The sequence below is a fragment of the Pongo abelii genome, chromosome 2, assembly GCF_028885655.2.
Source record: "Pongo abelii isolate AG06213 chromosome 2, NHGRI_mPonAbe1-v2.0_pri, whole genome shotgun sequence".
In the NCBI taxonomy this organism is placed as follows: domain Eukaryota; kingdom Metazoa; phylum Chordata; class Mammalia; order Primates; family Hominidae; genus Pongo; species Pongo abelii.
The window spans coordinates 164,527,932-164,551,332 of record NC_085928.1 but is presented as its reverse complement, the minus strand read 5'-3'; the positions used below and the strand labels follow the sequence as shown (position 1 = coordinate 164,551,332).

The 23,401-nt window shown below is 35.3% G+C and overlaps 1 long non-coding RNA gene across 2 annotated transcripts; it reads left to right on the top strand.

Moving 5' to 3' along the window:
- The first annotated feature begins 14 nt into the window (after positions 1-14).
- Positions 15-22,683, top strand: LOC129058690 (uncharacterized). 2 transcript variants are annotated; one of them, XR_008523981.2, is made up of 3 exons: positions 15-286; positions 1,947-2,003; positions 22,337-22,683. It is a non-coding gene; the product is annotated as an uncharacterized LOC129058690 (long non-coding RNA). The 2 variants fall into 2 exon arrangements; XR_008523980.2 differs by having other exon boundaries at positions 21,814-22,683.
- The last annotated feature ends 718 nt before the right edge of the window (positions 22,684-23,401 follow it).

Genomic DNA, 23,401 nt, shown 5'->3' with positions numbered 1-23,401 from the left:
CTTTCCTTATATAGTTCCTATGGATTTGATAGTATGAAAACGAAAGGTCTGGAGGTATCATATTTTGCATTCATCAGGAGCCTAAGGCTGCCAGTGACCAACACCTAGAATAGGGAATGAAGGAAGCTAACCTTCAGGAGCCAGAACACAGAGATGAGACCTGGTGGTCATTTGTTTCTAAATAAAGCTGTACCTGAAGATATCATTCCCCAAAGACCCTGCAATTATATGAGACAATGGTTACATTTTTTGTTTATGGCAATTTAAGTTGGATTTTCTAGTGTTTGTAAGTAAATGAATGCTGATATTTAAATTTTACTCAGAAAGCACTAACCAAAAAAGAAATTACTGCTAAACTAGACTATGCTAAAATTCAAGACTGTGTTTGTGAAAATAAAGTCTCAAACAGCCAAAAATACTTGCAACACATAAAATTGACAGATCAGTACCCAGAATATATAAATAATTCTTATAAGTAGAAAGATGATGACAAAAATACACTTATTTTACAATAGAATTGATATATATATACATTTAAAAATTTTTTAAATTAATTGACAAATAATAATTGTATACATTTATGGGATATAATGTGATATTTTTGATATATGTATAAATTATAAAAAGACTAAATCAAGCTGATTAACATATCTACCACTTCACCTATTTATTTATTTATTTGGTGAGAACATTTAAAATCTACTCGTTTCACAATTTTGAAATATACATTATTATAATCTGTGGTTACCATGTTATGCAATAGATTTCTAAAATTTATTCCTCTTGTCTAACTGGAACTTTGTCCCCTTTGCCCAACATATCCCCATTCCTCACACCCCTGAAACCCCTAGATTCTAATAACCACCATTGTCTTCTCTGCTTCTGTGAGTTTGACTTTTTAAAATTTCTCATGTAAGTGACATTATGCAGTATTTGCCTTTCTGTGCCTCGCTTATTTCACTTAGCATAATGTTCTGTAGCTTCATTCATGTTGTTAAAAATGACAGAATATTGTTCTTTCTCATGGCTATATAGTATTCCATTGTGTGTATTACATTTTTATTCATTCATCCATTGATGAATTTTCCTATAGTTTTTTTATGTTTTGTTTTGATGAACACTTGTTTCTAGTTTCCATTCGTTTTTTATGACTGAATAATATTTTGTTGTATGTATATACGACATTATAAACATTTGGGTTGTTTTCAATTTTTGGATATTAGAAATAATGCTGCTATGAAAATTTTTGCACAAATTTATGGTGAATATGTGATTTCAGTTCTTTTGGGTATATGTCAATGAGCAGAACTTTTGAGTCACGTGATACTCTGTGTTTAACTTTTTGAGAAATGGACAAACTGTTTTCTACAGTGGCTGCACCACTTTATATTTCTATCAGCAATGTATCAGGGCTCACATTTATTTAATTCTCTCCAATACTTGTTTTTTTAGAATTATGGTTATCCTAATGGGTGTTAAGTGATATCACATTGTGGTTTTAATTTGCATTTCCCTAATGACTAATGATGTTGAACACTTTCCATGTGCTTCTTGGCCATTTGTATATCTCCTCTGGAGAAATGTCTATTCAAATTTTTTGCCCAATTTTTAACTGAGTAATTTTTCTTTTTACTGTTGAGTTGTAAGAGTTCTTTATGCATTCCAGATATTTGGTTGTTACATAATATATGATTTGCAAATATTTTCTTCCACTGGGTGAGTCATCTTTTCACTTTCTTGGTAGTGATTTTTTATGAATAAAAGTTTTTAGTTTTTACAAAGCCTAATCAATCATTCATTTTTAAATAAACTAAATCATGAGAAAAAAGTATTTTATATTTAGCTGCATATTAAACATCTTCATCTCTATGAGTAAAATTAAATTTCCATCTGTTAGGATTTCCCATCAGCTTTAAGATCTTTCTTTAATTTTTTTTTCTGTACAGGTCTGATGATGACAACTGCCTTTAAGTTTTGTTTATCTAATATTGGAGTGAACGAAGGTGAGAAAATAAGCTTTGCATTTGAATTCTCTATTCTGTAATGTTTCACTTGTTATAACAAGCATATTTTAATATTATTATAAAACAAGAGGTTTAAAAAGAGAAAACCATATTCAACTTAAATAAGGATGGAAAATACTCTTAAGGTAGTCTTGTCCTTATATTAGCATGTTACTCATTACAAAGAAAAGAGATAATGAATTTTTATGGGGTTGACCTCTTAATTTTTCCAGCTTAGAAAATTATTATGCTTCTCTAAATAGTACCTATTTAATAGTAAACTATTAAGCTACCTGTAAACTATTAATACTAAATAGTACCTATTCCTGCAAACTCACTGATTAAACATGTATTTTCCCCTAATTGAAATATATATTTTAAATAGGAAACCAATTGAAACATTTTTGAGAGGGGCAAATAAAGTGAAAACAGATCTATATATATGCCTTCTCTCTAAGAGAGAAAAAAAGTTCAACGAAAATTAAATCAACCTGTTCTATTATTGTGACTACATGGTAGAAATGTTTCATAATAACACATATTTTCTACATTAATGTTCTTTTCTATCAACTTTTCTTACAAATATGCAGTGAGAATTATAAAAATATAGAATAATGATAATTTGAAGTTGCTTCTTGTTCAAAAATGTATAACTTCAAAGACTAAGATATGTTCCATAGAGAAAAATGTTGAATGCAGTATAAAACACTGTAGACTTGCCTGACTCTTGAGAATTATTCATGTTTCTATTTAACTGTTAGCATATTACAGGTACTCTTTTACTAAGTCTGAAGAAAGAAGTAGGAAAGTCACTCAGTATTTATCAATAAGGCTATTTACAGTCTTGGGTGAAAAACTGACATTTTAGAGTTAGCTGTATTTTGATAAATTGATACTCTACATACAGATGATGAAAAAGAGAAATAATGTTTAAAAGTGAATTTAATCAATACAAGTAATCCATTCATTCATGAAAATTTAAAGGAGAAAATGGTGTTTATTGTGAGGTGGAGTGTATGCTTTTTCTGTCCTCCCTTGCAACTTGTGATTTGCTTTATGAGGATGTGTGTTTTACCTACCATGTAGCAATATTGAACATGGAATCAAAATATGTAATTTTAAGTCTTAGATCTGTCATTAACTAGTAAAATAATCTTAAGTAACTCATTTAAAATTTTCTAAACATGAGATTACTCATATCTAAAATAGGAATACAGTTGTGACCCTACCTACCATGTGAGATAAATGAGGGATCAAAAATAATGTAATGTTTTTCAAAGCAGTGTGTACACCATAAAGTTCTATATAAATATATCATTATCAGGTCAAACATCATTGCCCCATTCTCTATCCATGAACTTAAAAAAGTCTACGTTCTTTTCCATATAAGGATTTCTATGTTATGCATGAGTGAGGAAAGCCATATTGCAACCCATTTCTATAAATATTGAAGAGGAAACAAAATGGAACAAAGTCTGGCTTCACATTTTTAACATGTAGTCTAATCAATAGATGAGATTTGGGTTTTCCATGAAGAAGACAACAACTCAAGAACTCACTCTCTCCATTATTATCTAGCTCAGACTCTTGTCTTTCTCCTCCAGCAATGCCTAGTAGTTTTATCTGATCACTCCTTCACCCAAGTCTTTGCATCTGCCACTGTTTATTCTGCCATCAGATAATCTTCCTAAGTGTGATTAGATTATTCTCATGTTTATAAATGTCTATTAATTTCCATTTGCATAGAAAATAGAAGTTTGTTTTAGAAAACATGTCATAACTTGCTTCTGATTCCTCCAGGAGGAGAATTACCCAAAGTGGAAATATTCAGGATTAATGTAAAATGTCAAAGAAAAATTTGCTTTTATTTATACTAGTCTGAAAAATTTAAGAATGTTGTAAATTAATTCTTAATATCTGACACTTTTTGAACACTACTCTTTGCCAACTGTGTATTTCATATTTTTCACACCAATGCCATTATTACACAAAAAATGTGTAATATACTGTTTCCAAGTGAGAAAAATGTGTAATATACTATTTCCAAGTGAGAAAATTAAAACATAAAAGGATCAAATAACAGAACCTAGAATATACATCTAATAAGCATTTGTTATATGTGCTAGATTTCTGAACTCTACCCTAGTGCTTTCCTTGTATTTATTTTTTTAATGATTATAATCCTTATGATTTTTTTCTAAATAAAAAAGTTATGAGAGGCAGGTGGATCAAGATGGCCAAATAGAACCCTGCAGCAATTGCGTGACACCACAGGAAAACCAAGTTGAACAACTATCCAAAGAAGAAAGCAGCTCCATAAGAACCAAAAATCAGATGAGTGATCGCAGTATCTGGTTTTACTATTATATCAAGGAAAGAGGCAGTGAAGAGGGTAGAAAAGACAGTCTTAAATTGTGAATACCCCTCCTTCTCCAACTACCACCAGCAGCCACATGGCTTGGAGAGAGAATCTGTGCACTTGGGAGAGGGAAAGCACAGTGATTGTGGGGCTTTACATTTGAATTCAGTGCTGCCTGTCACAGTGGAAAGCGACTCAGTGCAGAATTCAGCTGGCATCCACAAAGAGAGCATTTGGACCAGCCCTAGCCAGAGGGGAATCATCCATCCTAGCATTCAGATTCTGAGTTCAGTATAGCCCTACTGTCTCAAGCTAAAGCACTCTGGAGTTCTAAATAAACTTGAAAGGCAATCTAGGCCACAAAGACTACAATTCCTGGGCAAGTCTTGGTGCTATACTGGACTTAAAGCCAGAGGACATGGGGTTCATGTGATCCACTGAGACACCAGCCAGAGTGGCCAAGGAAGTGCTTGTGTCACCACTCCCCCAACCCTAGGCAGTGCAGGTCACAGCTCTAGGAGAGACTCCTTCCCTTTGCTTGAAAAGAGGAGAGGGAAGAGTAACTTCCCTCTTGCATACCAGCTTGATATGCAACTTGGATACCAGCTCAGCCACAGTAGAATAGGGCACTAGACAGAATTCTGAGGTACCCATTACAGGCCCTAGCTCCTGGATGACATTTCTAGATACACCCTGGGCCACAAGGGAACCAGCTGCCTTGAAGAGAAGAACATAATACTGGAGATATTTATCACCTGCTGACTAAAGTGCCCATGGGCCCTGAATAATCAGAAGTGGTAGCCAGGCAGTACATGCCGTGAACCTTGAGTGAGACCCAGTGCCATGTTGGCTTCAACTGTGACTCAGCACATTCCCAGCTGGAATGGTTATGGGGAGAGACTCCTTCTGTTTGAGGAAAGGAGAGGGAAGAGTAAAGGAAACTTTGTCTTGCACCTTGGCCACAGTAAGGTAGAGCACCAAGTGGGCTCTTGAGGTTCTCAGTTTCAGGCCTTGAACACCATTTTGGACTCATCCTGAGCCAAAGGGAAACCCACTTCCCTGAAGGGAGAGACCCAGGCCTAGCAGCATTTACCACAGGGTAAATGAAGAGACGTTCGGCCTTAAGTAAACATTGGCAGTAGCCAGGCAGAATTCCCCATAGTCCAGGGGCAGTGGTGCATGGGGAGAGATGTCTTCTGTTTGAGGGGAGAAGAAGGAAGAGTGGAAGGACTTTGTCTTATGGATTGGGTGCCAGATGAACCATCGTAGAACAGAGCACTAAGTAGATTCCTACGGTCTCCAACTCCAGGTCCTGGCTCCTGGATAGCATTTCTGGTCAGCATTTCTGGATAGCAAACCTGGTCAGGGGAGGACCTTGCTGCCCTGAAGGGTAGGACATAGCCTGGCTGGATTCACTACCTGCTGACCAAAGAGCCTTTGGGCCTTGAGTGAACACTGGAGGTACACAGGCAGTGGTCACTTTGGGCCCTGGGTGAGACCCAGTGCTGTACTGGCTTCAGATTTGACCCAGCAGTCCTTACTGGGGTGACCACAGTGGTGCTTGGTCACCCTTCCCCCAGCTCCAGGCAGCTCAGCACAAAGAGACTCTATTTGTTTGGGGAAAAGTAAGGGAAAAGAACAAGAGTCTCTGCCTGGTAATCCAGAAAATTCTTCCAGATCTTATCCAAGACCACCAAAGTTGTACCCCTATGAGTCAGCAAGAGTCACAGTGTGACTAGCCTTAGGGTGCCACTTAATATAGATATGACTGCAGTGACCCAAGGCTTAGATCACAACACTTAAGTTCCTTTGAATACCTGGAAAGCCTTCCTTGGAAGCATGGGTACCAACTAGCCCAGACTGTGAAGATGAAAATAAATATTTACTTCTTCAATGCCCAGACATCAACCAATATCCACAAGCCTCAAGACCATCCAAGAAAACATAACTTCCCCCAGTGAACTAAATAAACTACCAGTGATAAATCCTGGAGTGACACAGATATGTGACACTTTAGACAAAGAATTCAAAATAGCTGTTTTGAGAAAACTCAATGAAATTATACATAACACAGAGAAGGAATTCAGAATATCACATAAATTTAACAAAGGAATTGAGATAATTTTTTTAGATTTCTTAATTTTATTTTACTTTAAGTTCTGGGATACACATACTGGATGTGCAGGTTTGTTACATATGTATACATTTGCCATGGTGGTTTGCTACACCTATCAACCCATCATCTACCTTTTAAGTCCTGCAGGCATTAGGTATTTCTCCTAATGCTTTCCCTCCCATTTCCCTGCATGCCACAACAGGCCTGAGTGTGTGGTGTTCCCCTCCCTGTGTCCATGTGTTCTCATTGTTCAACTGCCACTTATGAGTGAGAACATGCAGTGTTTGGTTTTCTGTTCCTGTGTTAGTTTGCTGAGGTTTTAAAACTCTAGCAGAAATTGTAAAGTTGAAAAATTCAATGCTGTACTGAAGAATGTGTGAGTCTCTCAACAGCATAATTGGTCAAACAGAAGAAAAAAGTAGTGAGCTTGAAGACAGGCTATTTGAAAATACAAAGTAAAAAGAGATGAAAGAAAAAAGAATAAAAAATAATGAAGCACTTTTACAAATCTAGAAAAAAAAGAAGAATCTACTTGGTTAAGGAGAAAAAAAGTACCCTAAAAGCAGCAAGAGAAAAGAAGCAAATAAGATACAGTGAAGCTCCAATACATCTGGCAGCAGACTTCTCGGTGGAAACCTTATAGGCCAGAGGAGAGTAGCTTCACATATCTAAAGTGCTGAAGAAAAAAAACCTTTCATCCTAGAATGGTATATCCATGAAAATATCCTTCAAACGTGAAGAAAAAATAAAGATATTCCCAGACAAACAAAAGCTGAGGGAGTTCGCCAACACCAGACCTGTCCTATAAGAAATGTTAAAGGAATTCTTCAATCTGAAAGAAAAAGACATTTATGATCAATAAGGTACAAAACTCATTGGTAGTAGTTAAGTGCACAGACAAATACAGAATATTATAACACTATTTGTGATGTGTAAACTACTCATATCTTGAGTAGAAAAACTAAAAAATAAAATAAGCCTATCAAAAATAATAACTACAACACCTTTTCAAGATAGACAGCACAATAATATATAAATAGAAGCAACAAAAAGTTAAAAAGTGAGGAGAATGAAGTTAAATTGTAGAGTTTTTCAAATTAGTTTTCCCTTTGTTAATTACATTGTTTTTGCCACCAGTGTTAAGTTGTCATCAGTTTAAAATAATGGGTTATAAGAAGTTATTTGGAAGCCTCATAGTAACTTCAAATCAAAAAGCCTATAAGAGATACAAAAAAATAAAAAGTAAGAAATTAAAACATAATACCAGAGAAAATCACCTTCACAAAAATAAAGACAGGAAGAAAAGAAGAAAGGTAGAAAGAAAGACAGGGAGGGAGGGGAGGAGAGAGGGAAGAAAGACCACAAAAAACAGAAACCAGAAAACAAATAACAAAATGACAAGAGTAAGTCCTTGCTTATCAATAATAACATTAAATGTAAATGAATTAAACTCTCCAATGAAAAGACATAGAGTGGCTGAATAGATTAAAAAAAAAAAAAGACCCAATTATCCATTACCTGCAGGAAAACACACATGACCTATAAAGAAACACATAGGCTGGGAGCAGTGGCTCATGCCTGTAATCCCAGCACTTTGGGAGGCCAAGGTGGGTGGATGACCCGAGGGTCAGGAGTTCAAGACCAACCTGGCCAAAATGATGAAACTCTCTCTCTACTAAAATTACAAAAATTAGCCAGGTGTTCTGGCATGTGCCTGTAGTCCCAGGTACTCAGGAGGCTGAGGCATGATAATCGCTTGAACATGGGAGGCAGAGGTTGCAGTAAGCTGAGATTGCACCACTGCATTGCAGGCTGGGTGAGAGAGTGAGATTACATCTCAAAAAAAAAAAAAAACAGAAAAGAAAAGAAAAAAGAAAGAAAAAAGACACACATAGACAGAAGATAAAGGAATTAGAAAAGATATTTTAGGCAAATGAAAATAAAAAAAGAGCAGGAGTAGCTATACCTATATCAGACAAAATAGATATCAGCAATAACTATAAAAACAGACAACAAAGGTCACTATATAATGATAAACGGGTCAATTCACCAAGAAGATATAATAATTGTAATTATATATATACCCAACACTGGAGTACTCAGATATATAATGCAAATATTACTAGAACTAAAGAGAAAGATGGGCCTCAACACAGAAATACTTGGACACTTTAACACCCCATTTTCAGCATTGGAAAGATAATCCAGACAGAAAAGTCAACACAGAAACATCAGACTTAATCTGCACTATAAACCAAATGGACCTAACACACATGTACGGAATAGTTCACCCAACAGCTGCAGAATACACATTATTATTCTCAGTACATGAATTATTCTCAAGAACAGACCATATGTTGGGCTACAAAACAAGTCTTTAAAAATTCAAAAAAATTGAAATTATGTCAAGTATCTTATCTGAACATAATGGAACAAAACTAGAAATAAATAACAGGAGGAATTTTTGAAACTATACAAACACATGGAAGTTAAAAAATATGCTCCTGAATGACCAGGGGAATCAATGAAGAAATTAAGAGAAAAATTGGAAATTCCACTGAAATGGTCATAGAAACACAACATACCAAAATCTGTGGGATAAACAGAGAGCATAAATAAGAGGAACATTTATGACAATAAGTGCCTATACAAAAAAAGTAGATAAACTTCACATAAACAACCTAATGCATCTTAAAGAACTAGAAAAGCAGGTGCAAAACAAACCCAAAATTAGTAGAAAAAAAAATTAAGTTCAGAGCACAAATAAATGAAATTGAAATGAAAAAACAATACAAAAATCAACGAAACGAAAAGTTTTTTTAAAAAAAAGATAAACAAAATTGACAAATATTTAGCCAGACTAGCCAAGATAAAAAGTGAGAAGATCCAAATAAATAAAATCAGAAATGTGAAATGAGGCATTACAATTGACACTGCAGAAATTCAAAGGATCCTTAGTGGCTGCTATGAGCAACTATATGCCAGTAAATTGGAAAACCGAAAAAATAAATTCCTAGACACATACAACCTAACAAGATTGAACCATGAAGAAATCCAATATATCATAAAGAAATCCTGAACCTGAAGAGACCAATAACAAGGAACGAGATTGAAGCTGTAATAAAAAGTCTCCCAGCAAAGAAAACCCAGAACCCGATAGCTTTACTGCTGAATTTTGCCAAACATTTAAAGAACTTATACCAATCCTATTCACACTATTCTAAAAAATAGAGGAGGGAATACTTCCAAACTCATTCTATGAGGCCAGTATTACCCTGATACCAAAAACAGACAAAGGCACATCAAAAGAAGAAAACTACAGGCCAATATCTCTGATGAACATGGATGAAAAAATCTTCAACAAACTACTTGCAAACCTAATTCAACAACACATTAAAAAAGTCATTCATTATGACCAAGTGGGATTTTATCCCAGGGGTGCAAGGATGGTTCAACATACACAAATCTATCAATGTGATACATTATATCAATAGAGTGCAGGAAAAAACCCATATGACCATTTCAATTGATGTTGAAAAAGCAATTGATAAAATTCAACATTCCTTCATTATAAAAGCTCTCAAAAAACTGGGTATAGAAGGAACATACCTTAGCATAATAAATGCTGCGTATGACAGATTCATAGCTAGTATCATACTGAATGGGAAAAAACTGAATGCCTTTCCTCTAAGATCTGGAACACATAGATGCCAACTTTGACCACTGTTATTCAACATAGTACCTGAACTCCTAGCTAGAGTAATCTCACCAAGAGAAACAAATACAGAGCATTCAAATTGGAAAAGTAGAAGTCAAATTATCCTTATTTGCAGATAATATGATTTTATATTAGCAAACAACTAAGGATTCCACCAAAAAACTATTAGAATAGATAAACAAATTCAGAAAAGTTGCAGGATACAATAATCAACATACAAAAATCAGTAGCATTTACATATGCCAGCAATGAACCATCTGAGAAAGAAATCAAGAAAGTAATCCCATTTACAATAGCTACAAACAAAACGAAATACCTTGGAATTAACAACAGAAATAAAAGATCTCCACATTGAAAACTGCAAAATATTGATGAAAGAAATTGAAGAGAACACAGAAAAATGAGAAAAATATTCCATGCTCATGAATTGGAAGAATCAGTACTGTTAAAATGCCGATACTACTTGATATGGTTTGGGTGTGTTCCCACCCAAATCTCATCTTGAATTGTAACTCCCACAATTCCCACACCATGGGAGGAACCCACTGGGAGGTGATTGAATTATGGGGATGGGCCTTTCCTGTACTGTTATCATGATAGTGAATAAGTCTCACAAGATCTGATGGTTTTAAAAACAGGAGGGTCCCTGCACAAGCTCTTCTCTTGTCTGCTAGCATGTGAGATGTGCCTTTCATTTTCTGCCATTATTGTGAGGCCTTCCCAGCCATGTGGAACTGTAAGTCCAATAAACCTCTTTCTTTTGTTAATTGCCCAGTCTTGGGTGTGTCTTTATGAGCAGTGTGAAAATGGACTAATACAGTAAATTGGAACCAGTAGAGTGGAGCATTGCTGAAAAGATACCTGAAAATATGGAAATGACTTTGCAACTGGGTAAGAGGCAGAGGTTGGAACAGTTTGGAGGGCTGAGGAGAAGACAGGAAAATGTGGGAAAGTTTAGAACTTCCTAGAGACTTTTTGAATGGCTTTGACAAAAATTCTGATAGCGATATGAACAATAAGGTCCAGGCTGAGGTGGTCTCAGATGGAGATGAGGAACTTGTTTGCAACTGGAGCAAAGGTGACTTTTGTTATGCTCCAGGAAAGAGACTGGCAGCATGTTGCTCCTGCCCTAGAGATTTGTGGAACTTTGAACTTGAGAGAGATTATTTAGGATAACTGGTGGAAGAAATTTCTAAGCAGCAAAGCATTCAAGAGGTGACTTGGGTACTGTTAAAGGCATTCAGTTCTATAAGGACAGCAGAGCCTAAAAGTTCAGAAAATTTGCAGCCTGACAATGTGATAGAAAAGAAAACCCCATTTTCTGAGTAGAAATTAAAGCTGGCTGCAGAAATTTGCATAAGTAATGAGGAGCCAAATGCATAAGTAATGAGGAGCCATTGTTAATCAAGACAACGGAGAAAATGTCTTCAGGATATGTCAGAGGTCTTCACAGTAGCCCCTCTCATCACAGGCCCAGAGGCCTAGGAGGAAAAAATTATTTTGTGGGCCAGGCACAGGGTCCCCATGCTGTATGTAGTCTAGAGATTTGGTGCTCTGCATCCCAGCCATTCTAGCCATGACTAAAATGGGCCAAGCTGCAGCTCAGGCTGCAGCTTCAGAGGGTGCAAGACCCAAGCCTTGGCAGCTTCCATGTGGTGTTGAGCCTGCAGGAGCACAGAAGTCAAGAATTGAGGTTTAGAAACCTCTGTCTTGATTTCAGAGGGTGTATGGAAATGCCTGGATGTCCAGGCTGAAGTTTGCTAGGGGTTGGGGGGTGGGGGCCTCTCATGGAGAACCTCTGCTAGGGCAGTGCAGAAGGGAAATGTGTGGTAGGAGCCCCCCAAAGAGAATCCCTGCTGGGGCACCACTTAGTGGAGCTGTGAGAAGAGGGCCACCATCCTCCAGCCCCCAGAATAGTAGATCCACCAACAGCTTGCACTGTGCACCTACAAAAGCTGCAGACACTCAACAACAGCCCATAAAAGCAGCTGGGAGGGAGGCTGCACCCTGCAGAGCCACAGGGGCAGAGCTGCCCAAGACCATGGGAACCTACTTCTTGCATCAGCATGACCCGATGTAAGACATGGAGTCAAAAAAAGATCATTTTGGAATTTTAAGATTTGACTGCCCTGCCAGATTTCAGACTTGCATAGGGCCTGTAGCCCCTTTGTTTTGGTCAATTTCTCCCATTTGGAGTGGCCGTTTTTACCCAATGCCTGTACCTCCACTGTGTCTAGGAAGTAACTAACTTACTTTTTATTTTACAGACTCACAGGTGGAAAAGACCTGCTTTGTCTCAGATGAGACATTGGACTGTGGACTTTTGAGTTAATGCTGAAATGAGTTAAGACTTTGGGTGACTGTTGGGAAGGCATAATTGTTTTGAAATGTGAGGACATGAGATTTTGGAGGGCCCAGGTATGGAATGATATGGTTTGGCTGTGTCCCCACCCAAATCTCACCTTGAATTGTAATTCCCACAATTCCCATGTGTAGTGAGAGGACCCTGGTTGGAGGTGATTGAATTATGGGGGCAGGTTTTTCCTATGCTGTTCTCATGGTAGTGAATGAGTCTTATGAGATCTGATGGTTTTAAAAACAGGAGTTTCCCTGCATAAGCTCTCTTTTTGCCTGCTGCCCTCTGTGTAAGATGTGACTTGCTTCTCCTTCCCTTCCACCATGATTGTGAGGCCTCCCCAGCCATATGGAATTGTGAGTCCATTAAACTTCTTTCTTTTGTAAATTGCCCAGTCTTGGGTATGTCTTTATCAGCAGTGTGAAAACAGACTAATATACTACCCGAGGAATCTATAGATTCAATGTAATCTATGTCAAATTTTCTTTCATTGTGTGAGTTGCCTTTTAACTTTCCTGTGTTTTTTGAAATATGAAAATTTTCAATTTTGATGAAGTCAAACTTTTTTCTTTTTTCTTGTACTTTTGATTTCACATGTAAAATATTTTAAACATTTAGGAAAATGCAAATGATAATATGGCATACAATTATGTACACACAACAAAGATTTAATATATTTAATTATCTGCAAGTTTGTTTATTTTTTTAGAACCTAATTTGTGGTTTAAGATCCATCTTTTTTGCCTTTCTTTCAGAATAAACACAAATTCTAAATTTCAAATGTATCATTTTCCCATATATCTTAAATAATCTTATTATATTGGTAAAAATGTCAATTTAAATGTCTTCAGTCAATTTAAAGCAATGTTTTGTTGTTTAAAACATTTACATAAATGGCATAATATACCTAACTTTTTGCAGGTCAGTTTTTCTCAATATTGATGTTTTTTACATTCATTCATGTTGGCTTATGTATATCTACTAATTTTCACCTTGGTATAGTGTTGAATTATGTAAATAATATATTTTCATTTTTCCACAGATATAAAATTAGGTTGCTTTTTTGCTGTTATAAATAATGTTTTAAAGTATATCTTTGTATATGTCTTTTAATGCTCAAGGGGAAACTTTTGAAATATGATTTACCTAGAAGTAAAATTGTTAGATGAAATAGTACAATTATTAAAACTTTACTATACATTGCCCAATTGCTTTGTTGTAACAATTCATATCCAACCAGCAAAATATGAGTCAAGGTATCCCTGCTTAATGATCAACATTTTGTCAGACTTGTTAATTTTTGCCAACAAGATAATAATTTGGTATCTTATTAAAATTTGAATTTCTCTGTTTATTAATAAGATTGGTTTTCATGTTTATTGGCTATTGGATTCATTTTCTGTAAAATTTCTGTTCATATCCTTTGACCATTCTTCTATTTGTTTTTATCTTAATGGCTTCTTATAGACTATTTGAATTTTTATTATTATATTTTGAGGCAGAGTTTTTCTCTGTTGCCCAGGTTGGAGTGCAGTGGCATGATCTTGGCTCACTGAAACCTCCACTTCCTGGGTGGAATTTTTAATATATTCTGGATGCTAATGCATTACCAGTTACATGCTCTGCTCATACCTGTGTTTTGATTTTTATGTTATTCTTTTCTGGGAAAAGATTTAAATTTTAATGTAGTTTAGCTTAGTCCATTTCTTTATGATTTATGTTGTATAATATTTTGAAGTCATTCCTAGCCTAACTTTATAAAAAATACTATATTTTTCTAAAACTTTGAAAGATTATATTTTATACTTGTGTAATTAATTCATCTTTATTTGATTTTTTCATAAAGAGTAAGTCAGGTATTCATTTAAATTTTTCCATAGAGATAACCAAGTGTCCCAACATTATTAATTATGTAGTTTATTATTATTATAATTTCAGTTGATGTATATTATTTCATGTATATAATACATTCTCAGATATAAATTATTTGTTTCTCCATTGTTTCTTTACCGCTCTTTCAGATTTTTTATCTCTTCAACTTTTTATATTGCATTCTGAGTACTTTCCTCATATGTTTCCTTGAATGTACTAATTATCTCTTCACCTATGTCTAATCTTCTAAATCCACCATTAAGTTTATTAAGTTTTGTATTTTTACTACTACATTTTTTATTTCTGGAAGTTCTTTTTATATTTACTCAAAATTTGTATGTTGTTTTTATTTATACCATTTTATTATTTTCTTCTGATTTATATTACTTCATTTATTGTTGAGCTATTTAAAGCATACTTCCTCTTGAGTCTCTCAGAATATTATTTCTTGAACTCAAGAAACAATTGATCTTAAGCTCAAGGGATGCTAACGTACAATTTGTTGTCTGCTGACTCTCACTCATGGTGATGTTTTCTTTTTGCATTTTTGTTAATTTTTTTAATGTGTGTTAATTTTTAGTAGAAGCAGGTTTTCCTTTGGCACATCTGTAAAGTTTGAACTGTAAAACTATTTTTTAAAGACAATTTTGCATTTACTTCACTGAGTAATATACTGAGAATAGTTTATACAATTATTTCTTGTTTGAGAATTCTTCACCATTCAGGTGCTATAAATTTTAATGCCTTACCTGCTTGAAGTGATTTTTACTTTATTTTATCTTGAACCTTGTGTCTTCTATCTTCCAGTGGTTGAAGATTTTAAAATTTGCCTTGTTACTGAAAGAGCTTGATTCAAAGATCTCAATACTATTTTTCTACCACTCAGGAGCCCAAGGCCATATCTTTTATTCATATCGGGCATAAAAACTCTTGCCATTAGGTCTTATATCCAGATCCAAGATTTTCCAAGTCCGATCTGGTAACAGCTTCTGAGCTTACACATGTAATTTTCAGTTTACTTAACATAAAGATAAGCTTTAAGCTTTTCTACAAGTTTTGTTTTATTTAATCAGCATTTCTATGTTTGTTTGTTTTCCCTTGAGACAGAGTCTCATTCTATTGCCCAGGCTGGAGTGCAGTGGCGTGATCTCGGCTCACTGCAACCTCCGCCTCGGGGATTCAAGCAATTCTCCTGCCTCAGCCTCCCAAGTAGCTGGGACTATAGGCGTGCACCACCATACCCAGATAATTTTTGCAGTTTTAGTAGAGCTGGGGTTTCACCATGTCGGCCAGGCTGCTCTTGAACTCCTGACCTAAAGTGATCCACCCGCCTTGGCCTCCCAAAGCGCTAGGATTACAGGCATAAACCACCATGCCTGGCTCTATGTATTTGTTTAAGAGAAGTTCAATGTTAAGTCAGTGTTAATACATTTAGTTTTAATTAACAAAACAGTAGTCAGAGAGCAAAACAAGTATAATTTCTACATTTTAAAACTTATTGTCCTGAATGGTAATGCCTAGGTTTTCTTCTAGGGTTTTTATGGTTTCAGGTCTAACGTTTAAGTCTTCAATCCATCTTGAATTAATTTTTGTATAAGGTGTAAGGAAGGGATCCAGTTTCAGCTTTCTACATATGGCTAGCCAGTTTTCCCAGCACCATTTATTAAATAGGGAATCCTTTCCCCATTTCTTGTTTTTCTCAGGTTTGTCAAAGATCAGATAGCTGTAGATATGTGGCGTTATTTCTGAGGGCTCTGTTCTGTTTCATTGATCTATATCTCTGTTTTGGTACCAGTAACATGCTGTTTTGGTTACTGTAGCCTTGTAGTATAGTTTGAAGTCAGGTAGCCTGATGCCTCCAGCTTTGTTCTTTTGGCTGAGGATTGACTTGGTGATGTGGGCTCTTTTTTGGTTCCATATGAACTTTAAAGTAGTTTTTTCCAGTTCTGTGAAGAAAGTCATTGGTAGCTTGATGAGGATGGCATTGCATCTATAAATTACCTTGGGCAGTATGGCCATTTTCACGATATTGATTCTTCCTACCCACGAGCATGGAATGTTCTTCCATTTGTTTGTACCCTCTTTTATTTCATTGAGCAGTGGTTTGTAGTTCTCCTTGAAGAGGTCCTTCACATCCCTTGTAAGTTGGATTCCTAGATATTTTATTCTCTTTGAAGCAATTGTGAATGGGAGTTCACTCATGATTTGGCTCTCTGTTTGTCTGTTATTGGTGTATATGAATGCTTGTGATTTTTGCACATTGATTTTGTATCCTGAGACTTTGCTGAAGTTGCTTATCAGCTTAAGGAGATTTTGGGCTGAGACAATGGGGTTTTCTAAATATACAATCATGTCATCTGCAAACAGGGACAATTTGACTTCCCCTTTTCCTAATCGAATACCCTTTATTTCCTTCTCCTTCCTGATTGCGCTGGCCAGAACTTCCAACACTGTGTTGAATAGGAGTGGTGAGAGAGGGCATCCCTGTCTTGTGCCAGTTTTCAAAGGGAATGCTTCCAGTTTTTGTCCATTCAGTATGATATTGGCTGTGGGTTTGTCATAGATAGCTCTTATTATTTTGAGATACGTCCCATCAATACCTAATTTATTGAGAGTTTTTAGCATGAAGGTTGTTAAATTTTGTCAAAGGCCTTTTTTCTGCATCTATTGAGATAATCATGTGATTTTTGTCTTTGGTTCTGTTTATATGCTGGATTACATTTATTGATTTGTGTATATTGAACCAGCCTTGCATCCCAGGGATGAAGCCCACTTGATCATGGTGGATAAGCTTTTTGATGTGCTGCTGGATTTAGTTTGCCAGTATTTTATTGAGGATTTTTGCATCAATGTTCATCAGGGATATTGGTCTAAAATTCTCTTTTTTGGTTGTGTCTCTGTCCGGCTTTGGTATCAGGATGATGCTGGCCTCATAAAACGAGTTAGGGAGGATTCCCTCTTTTTCTATTGATTGGAATAGTTTCAGAAGGAATGGTACCAGTTCCTTGTACCTCTGGTAGAATTCAGCTGTGAATCTATCCGGTCCTGGACTCTTTTTGGTTGTTAAGCTATTGATTATTGCCACAATTTCAGAGCCTGTTATTGGGCTATTCAGAGATTCCACTTCTTCCTGGTTTAGTCTTGGGAGGGTGTATGTGTCGAGGAATTTATCCATTTCTTCTAGATTTTCTAGTTTGTTTGCATAGAGGTGTTTGTAGTATTCTCTGATGGTAGTTTGTATTTCTGTGGGATCGGTGGTGATATCCCCCTTATCATTTGACATAGGCATGGGCAAAGACTTCATGTCTAAAACACCAAAAGCAATGGCAACAAAAGCCAAAATTGACAAATGGGATATAATTAAACTAAAGAGCTTCTGCACAGCAAAAGAAACTACCATCAGAGTGAACAGGCAACCTACAAAATGGGAGAACATTTTGGCAACCTACTCATCTGACAAAGGGCTAATATCCAGAATCTACAAAGAACTCAAACAAATTTACAAGAAAAAAACAAACAATCCCATCAAAAAGTGGGCGAAGGACACGAACAGACACTTCTCAAAAGAAGACATTTATGCAGCCAAAAAACACATGAAAAAATGCTCACCATCACTGGCCATCAGAGAAATGCAAATCAAAACCACAATGAGATACCATCTCACACCAGTTAGAATGGCAATCATTCAAAAGTCAGGAAACAACAGGTGCTGGAGAGGATGTGGAGAAATAGGAACACTTTTACACTGTTGGTGGGACTGTAAACTAGTTCAACCCTTGTGGAAGTCGGTGTGGTGATTCCTCAGGTATCTAGAACTAGAAATACCATTTGACCCAGCCATCCCATTACTGAGTATATACTCAAAGGACTATAAATCATGCTGCTATAAAGACACATGCACACATATGTTTATTGCGGCACTATTCACAATAGCAAAGACTTGGAACCAACCCAAATGTCCAACAATGATAGACTGGATTAAGAAAATGTGGCACATATACACCATGGAATACTATGCAGCCATAAAAAAATGATGAGCTCATATCTTTTGTAGGGACATGGATGAAACTGGAAATCATCATTCTCAGTAAACTATCGCAAGAACAAAAAACCAAACACCACATATTCTCACTCATAGGTGGGAATTGAACAATGAGAACACATGGACACAGGAAGGGGAACATCACACTCTGGGGACTGTTGTGGGGTGGGGGGAGGGGGGAGGGATAGCTTTAGGAGATGTACCTAATGCTAAATGACGAGTTAATGGGTGCGGCACACCAGCACGGCACATGTATACATATGTAACTAACCTGCACATTGTGCACATGTATCCTAAAACTTAAAGTATAATAATGAAAATAAATAAATAAATAAAATGGATGCTGATGAAATAAACAAAAATAAAAAAATAAAAAAAATTATTAACTGTGTCTTTGTGAGCTACTATGGCTGATTTTTGTAAATAATATGTGAGCAATTTAAAACAAGGAGAACCTTTCTATATATTAGTATCAGTTTTTTAACCAAGTTAGTTGTATTCCTCTCATTAAGTTTTAGAACTTTATACTTAATTTGCTGGGGTTGAGAATTCTGTAAAGTTATCTTACCACTATAGTTATATTTGTGTTTATTTCTCCTTATATTTCCAATAATACTTGCTTTATCCTTTATTAGCATGTTTTATTGAATATTTTCTTAATGAAAAGTTATCCTATATGTTGCATTTATTTTTATAACCTTAAATTCAAACTTGACTCATTTAAATATTCTGATTCTTCCTTTCTTTGTGCTTGTATCTATTTGGTAGATCTTTAAACAATTTTACAGATTCCAAGCCAATTTTAAGTGTGTCTCCTATAAACACAATGTTTCCATCTGTTGTTTGAACGCTTATATAGTTATTTGTATGTTTGTTATTGTTACTGTTATGGCAGATATGTTTAGATCTTTTGTCATCTTATCTTACGTTTAATAGATTGACTTAAAATTTTTTCATTTTTCTTTTTTGTTTGATATATACTTTTTATTTAGCTTAAAATTAAATCTGATAATTTAAAAGAAATATACATTATATTTTTACATATTTCAATATGTATATACATATTTCTGACTTACTAGATTTTGAAACTCACACAATGTATACTGACTCCCTCTACATTTTTGTAGAAGCTATAGTATGACAAGTTTTATGTATTCTTAAGTATTTTTCTCATCAGGCATAAACTTCTTTTTGAGCGAATTTTGGTAATTAATATTTTTCCTCAAATTAAATAATTTCTTAATATTTTTCTGTATTATGCATTTGTAGGTTCTTGATTACACTTACTGAGTGATTGCCTAACTCATTGCTTTTATTATTGCTTCACAAAATGCATGTCAAAACAACTTTGCCCTCAATTTCCTGATTTTAATAATAATGACCTCATCATTGGCATTTTCTAAATGCTTGCTATTTAAAGTTTTCAATTTCTTCTTTAGCCAAAGAGCTATCAAAGATAATATTTTGCTTTCACTTTTCATTTATTTAAGCTTTACTAAATCTTTTTACTAAATCTTACTAAAGCTTTACTAAGATTACTAAAGTAATCTTAATTATTAGTTCATTTTTTATGGCTAGAATGTGTGTTCTACTTAATTTCCACTTTGTGGAATTCATAAAACTTTTGTCAACATTTTAAGATCATCTGAAAATACTGTGTATTTTATTTGTAGGATAGAATCTTTTTTCTTTTTAACAATATATATTAAGGTTCTGTAAGTGCTTTAAAAAAATCAATAATGTTAGTAGTTTCACTGAAATAATAGAAGTCTATTTCTTATTTTGGTAACAGTCTAATATGGCTGTGATTGGTCTGGTGATCTGTTCTAAGAAGTGACTCAGGGATCCAACTTGCTTTTGCCTTCCTAGGGCAGTACTATTCAAAGTGTGAGAGTCTACATATTGCCTGTCTGCAGCACAAAAAAAAAAAAAAAAAAAAAAAGGAGCTGTGGCAGAATGTAAATCAACTGTATAACCAAGCATACTGCTTAGTTAGGTTGATGATTTATAGCAAGGTTCATAGCAAGACTTTCTCAACGAAGGAAGTAGTGCCTGTCTTAGGACTTTAGAGCCCTCTACCGTTTTGTCTACATCTTATTTGCAGACTAGGGAAAAGAGACAGCAGAGGTAATTGTGGGAGTCTTCTTTTAATAGTAACCAGGCTGAGACATGACATGTATCATTTCTGCCCACATTTCAATGGTCAGAACTCACATAATCTCATGCAACTATAAGAGAGGTTGATTAAACATATGATAGCTAATTGCACAGGTGAAAAAATGGATTTTTATGAAAATAGTAATCTCTTTCATGATCTTTTCTCTATTTTTAATTCCCCATGCTCATTATAGAAATATTTTCAGCACTTCTTGCTCTGAATCACATTATTAATACACTATATATGCAATTACTTCACACCCAAGAAATAAAGGTGACTTTCAATCAATACTTATTTTAAGAAACATTATCAGGCTTTGTTCTCTTTATTTTCTTCATCTGAACTATAAATAAGAAATCTTGTATACTCAGTTTATTTGTACTTTTTAAAAAAATAGTTGATTCTCTGACAATAGTAAATAGCAGTATTAGCTATGTCCACACTGACTGCAAGACTTTTTTTCCATTTCTTATCATTTGTTACACTGTTTCTGTTGGCACATACATAAACATAAAACAGGATGCTTGGCCACTAGTATTTTGTCAAAGTCTTCAACTTGTCAGGGGATTTTGAATAGCACACATCAATTTTGAAACCTTTTGTCTCACCCTGATTTTTATCTTTAGTAGTTTTACTTTATATAAAATTGTGTAGTTTGCAACAGATTCTTAGAATGTTCGGGTTAAAAATATGATTTCTTGATTTTTCCCTCATGTGGCTGACATTTATCTAGAAAATAATATTTCTTTCACTCATTGAAGACACACGGTTTAACTTTTTCTCTTTTAATGACCCAGCATGAATCTTGCAAAGCAACTTGAAACAATACATTTTCAAATTTATGATTCTTAAAGAGCCACTTCAATTATCTCCAAACATACAAACAAACCCATATTTGCAGAATCCCTGTGGTAACTTAGCTTAAAGTCAGGAACATAAACAGAAAAACTAGTAAGCCATAAAGATCTGAGAAAGTGAGTTTATTGCAACCAGCCTTACAAGGGTGAGTAATTTATTTTATTTCTTGGTTTCAGTTCAAGCAATTGTTAGGATAATTTATGATTGATTTTACATTTTGGAAAGTAATTGTAATCATTTGTCTAAGCCTCTTTCCTGCAATATAATGTATTAATTAGCTTGCTATGTTTGAGTAGCTTTGCCAATAATGCAAATTTCTGATTTGTGGCAGAATTCATGTAATGATGGCAAAACCCAGGCTTGGCTTCCGTAAGATGCAGTGAAGCTCCCTTATCTACATTTTGGAAACCATAAGAAAGAGAAAGTAATTACTCCATAGCAGCTGAAATACCAGCTAAAACCTGGATCCAGCTAATACCTGGATAATACATATTGCACATTTTCAAAGATGTGGTTGTATCATTTATATGAATTCTTTTTTAAATCCTGACCAGGATATTTATATTTAGGTGCCAATCAGTTTCTTTTTTGTTTTTACTTATTAATCCTAACATCAGAAACAACCAGGCTTTTCAATGTCCTATTAGACCTATTTTATAATGTCAGTGTTATTTAGAAGTATTTGAGACTATTTCAAAACTATTACAAGAACTCAGCTTTCATTTGATTTATCATAATATGACAATTTTCATCTACGGTTCCTGGGGTTAAACTCCGATAGCCTTTGTTACAATAAGGAGAATCTTTCCCTGTAACCTCCTCCTGCCCTCCTTTCTTTCACCTTTCCAAGACAGGACTCTAATCTGATTGTGGGTCATAAGACCCTCATTCTAGAGAAGATCCTGCCCTATACCCTGGAGGAAGGAATGCTGCACAGAAAGGAGTGAAGAATCTGAACAGTTTGGCCTTTGCTGAGTTTAAATCATACCCTTTTTGTCCAGTCACACTGTGACATGGTTGTCCGTGATGTAATCATGCCTATCCAATGAAGTCTCCATATAAGGCCTGAGAGGACAGGATTCAGGGGCTTCCAGAGAGCTAAACGTGGGGAGGCCTACAGGAAGATGAACAAGAACTCATCCATATGTAAGAAGGGTGGTGCACCCCACCTCCACGGAGGCAGAAACTGTTATACTCAAGACCCTTCCAGACCTCACCCTAAGTGTCCCTTCATCTGGCTCTTCATTTGTAGTCTTTAAAATATCCTTTACAATAAACAAATAAACACAAATAAATGTTTCCCTGAGTTCTGTGAGGCACTCCAGGAAATTAATCGAATCCAAAGAGGGGTTGTGAGAACACCAGTTGGTCAGATGTTCTGGAGGCCCAGACTTACAATTGGTGTCTGAAGAGTGGAGGTGGTCGTGAAGACTGGGCCTTCAACCTGTGGGATCTGATGCTATCTCCAGGTGGATAGTGTCAGATGTTGAACTGGAGGATTCCCAGATGATGTCCACTGCAGAATTGATTGCTTATTGTTGGAGAAAAACCCCTATATATTTGGTCACAGAAATCTTCTGTGATGATTTTTGCTGTGGTGTGAGAGCAAAGGACAAAAAAGTTTGAGTTTCTTTTAATAATGACCAATATGTGCTTCTATGTGCTACTATGTTTTTTTTTATTGTCCATGTCTTTCATTTTTTTTTGATGTCACAATGAGAGATTGATTACCCAACGTCATGGAACTTGCATTTATTTTCTTTAGGCAGCAACTTTCAAAACTTTTATCCCCCTTTTTGGAAAATCAACATTTTCTTCCTTACAAATATTGTTTCTTGGTATCGATGTCTTTGTCATACTTACCTCAGGAAATTGATTGGAAGGCAATTCCTGAAAATCTCTATTTGATCAAATTTCTG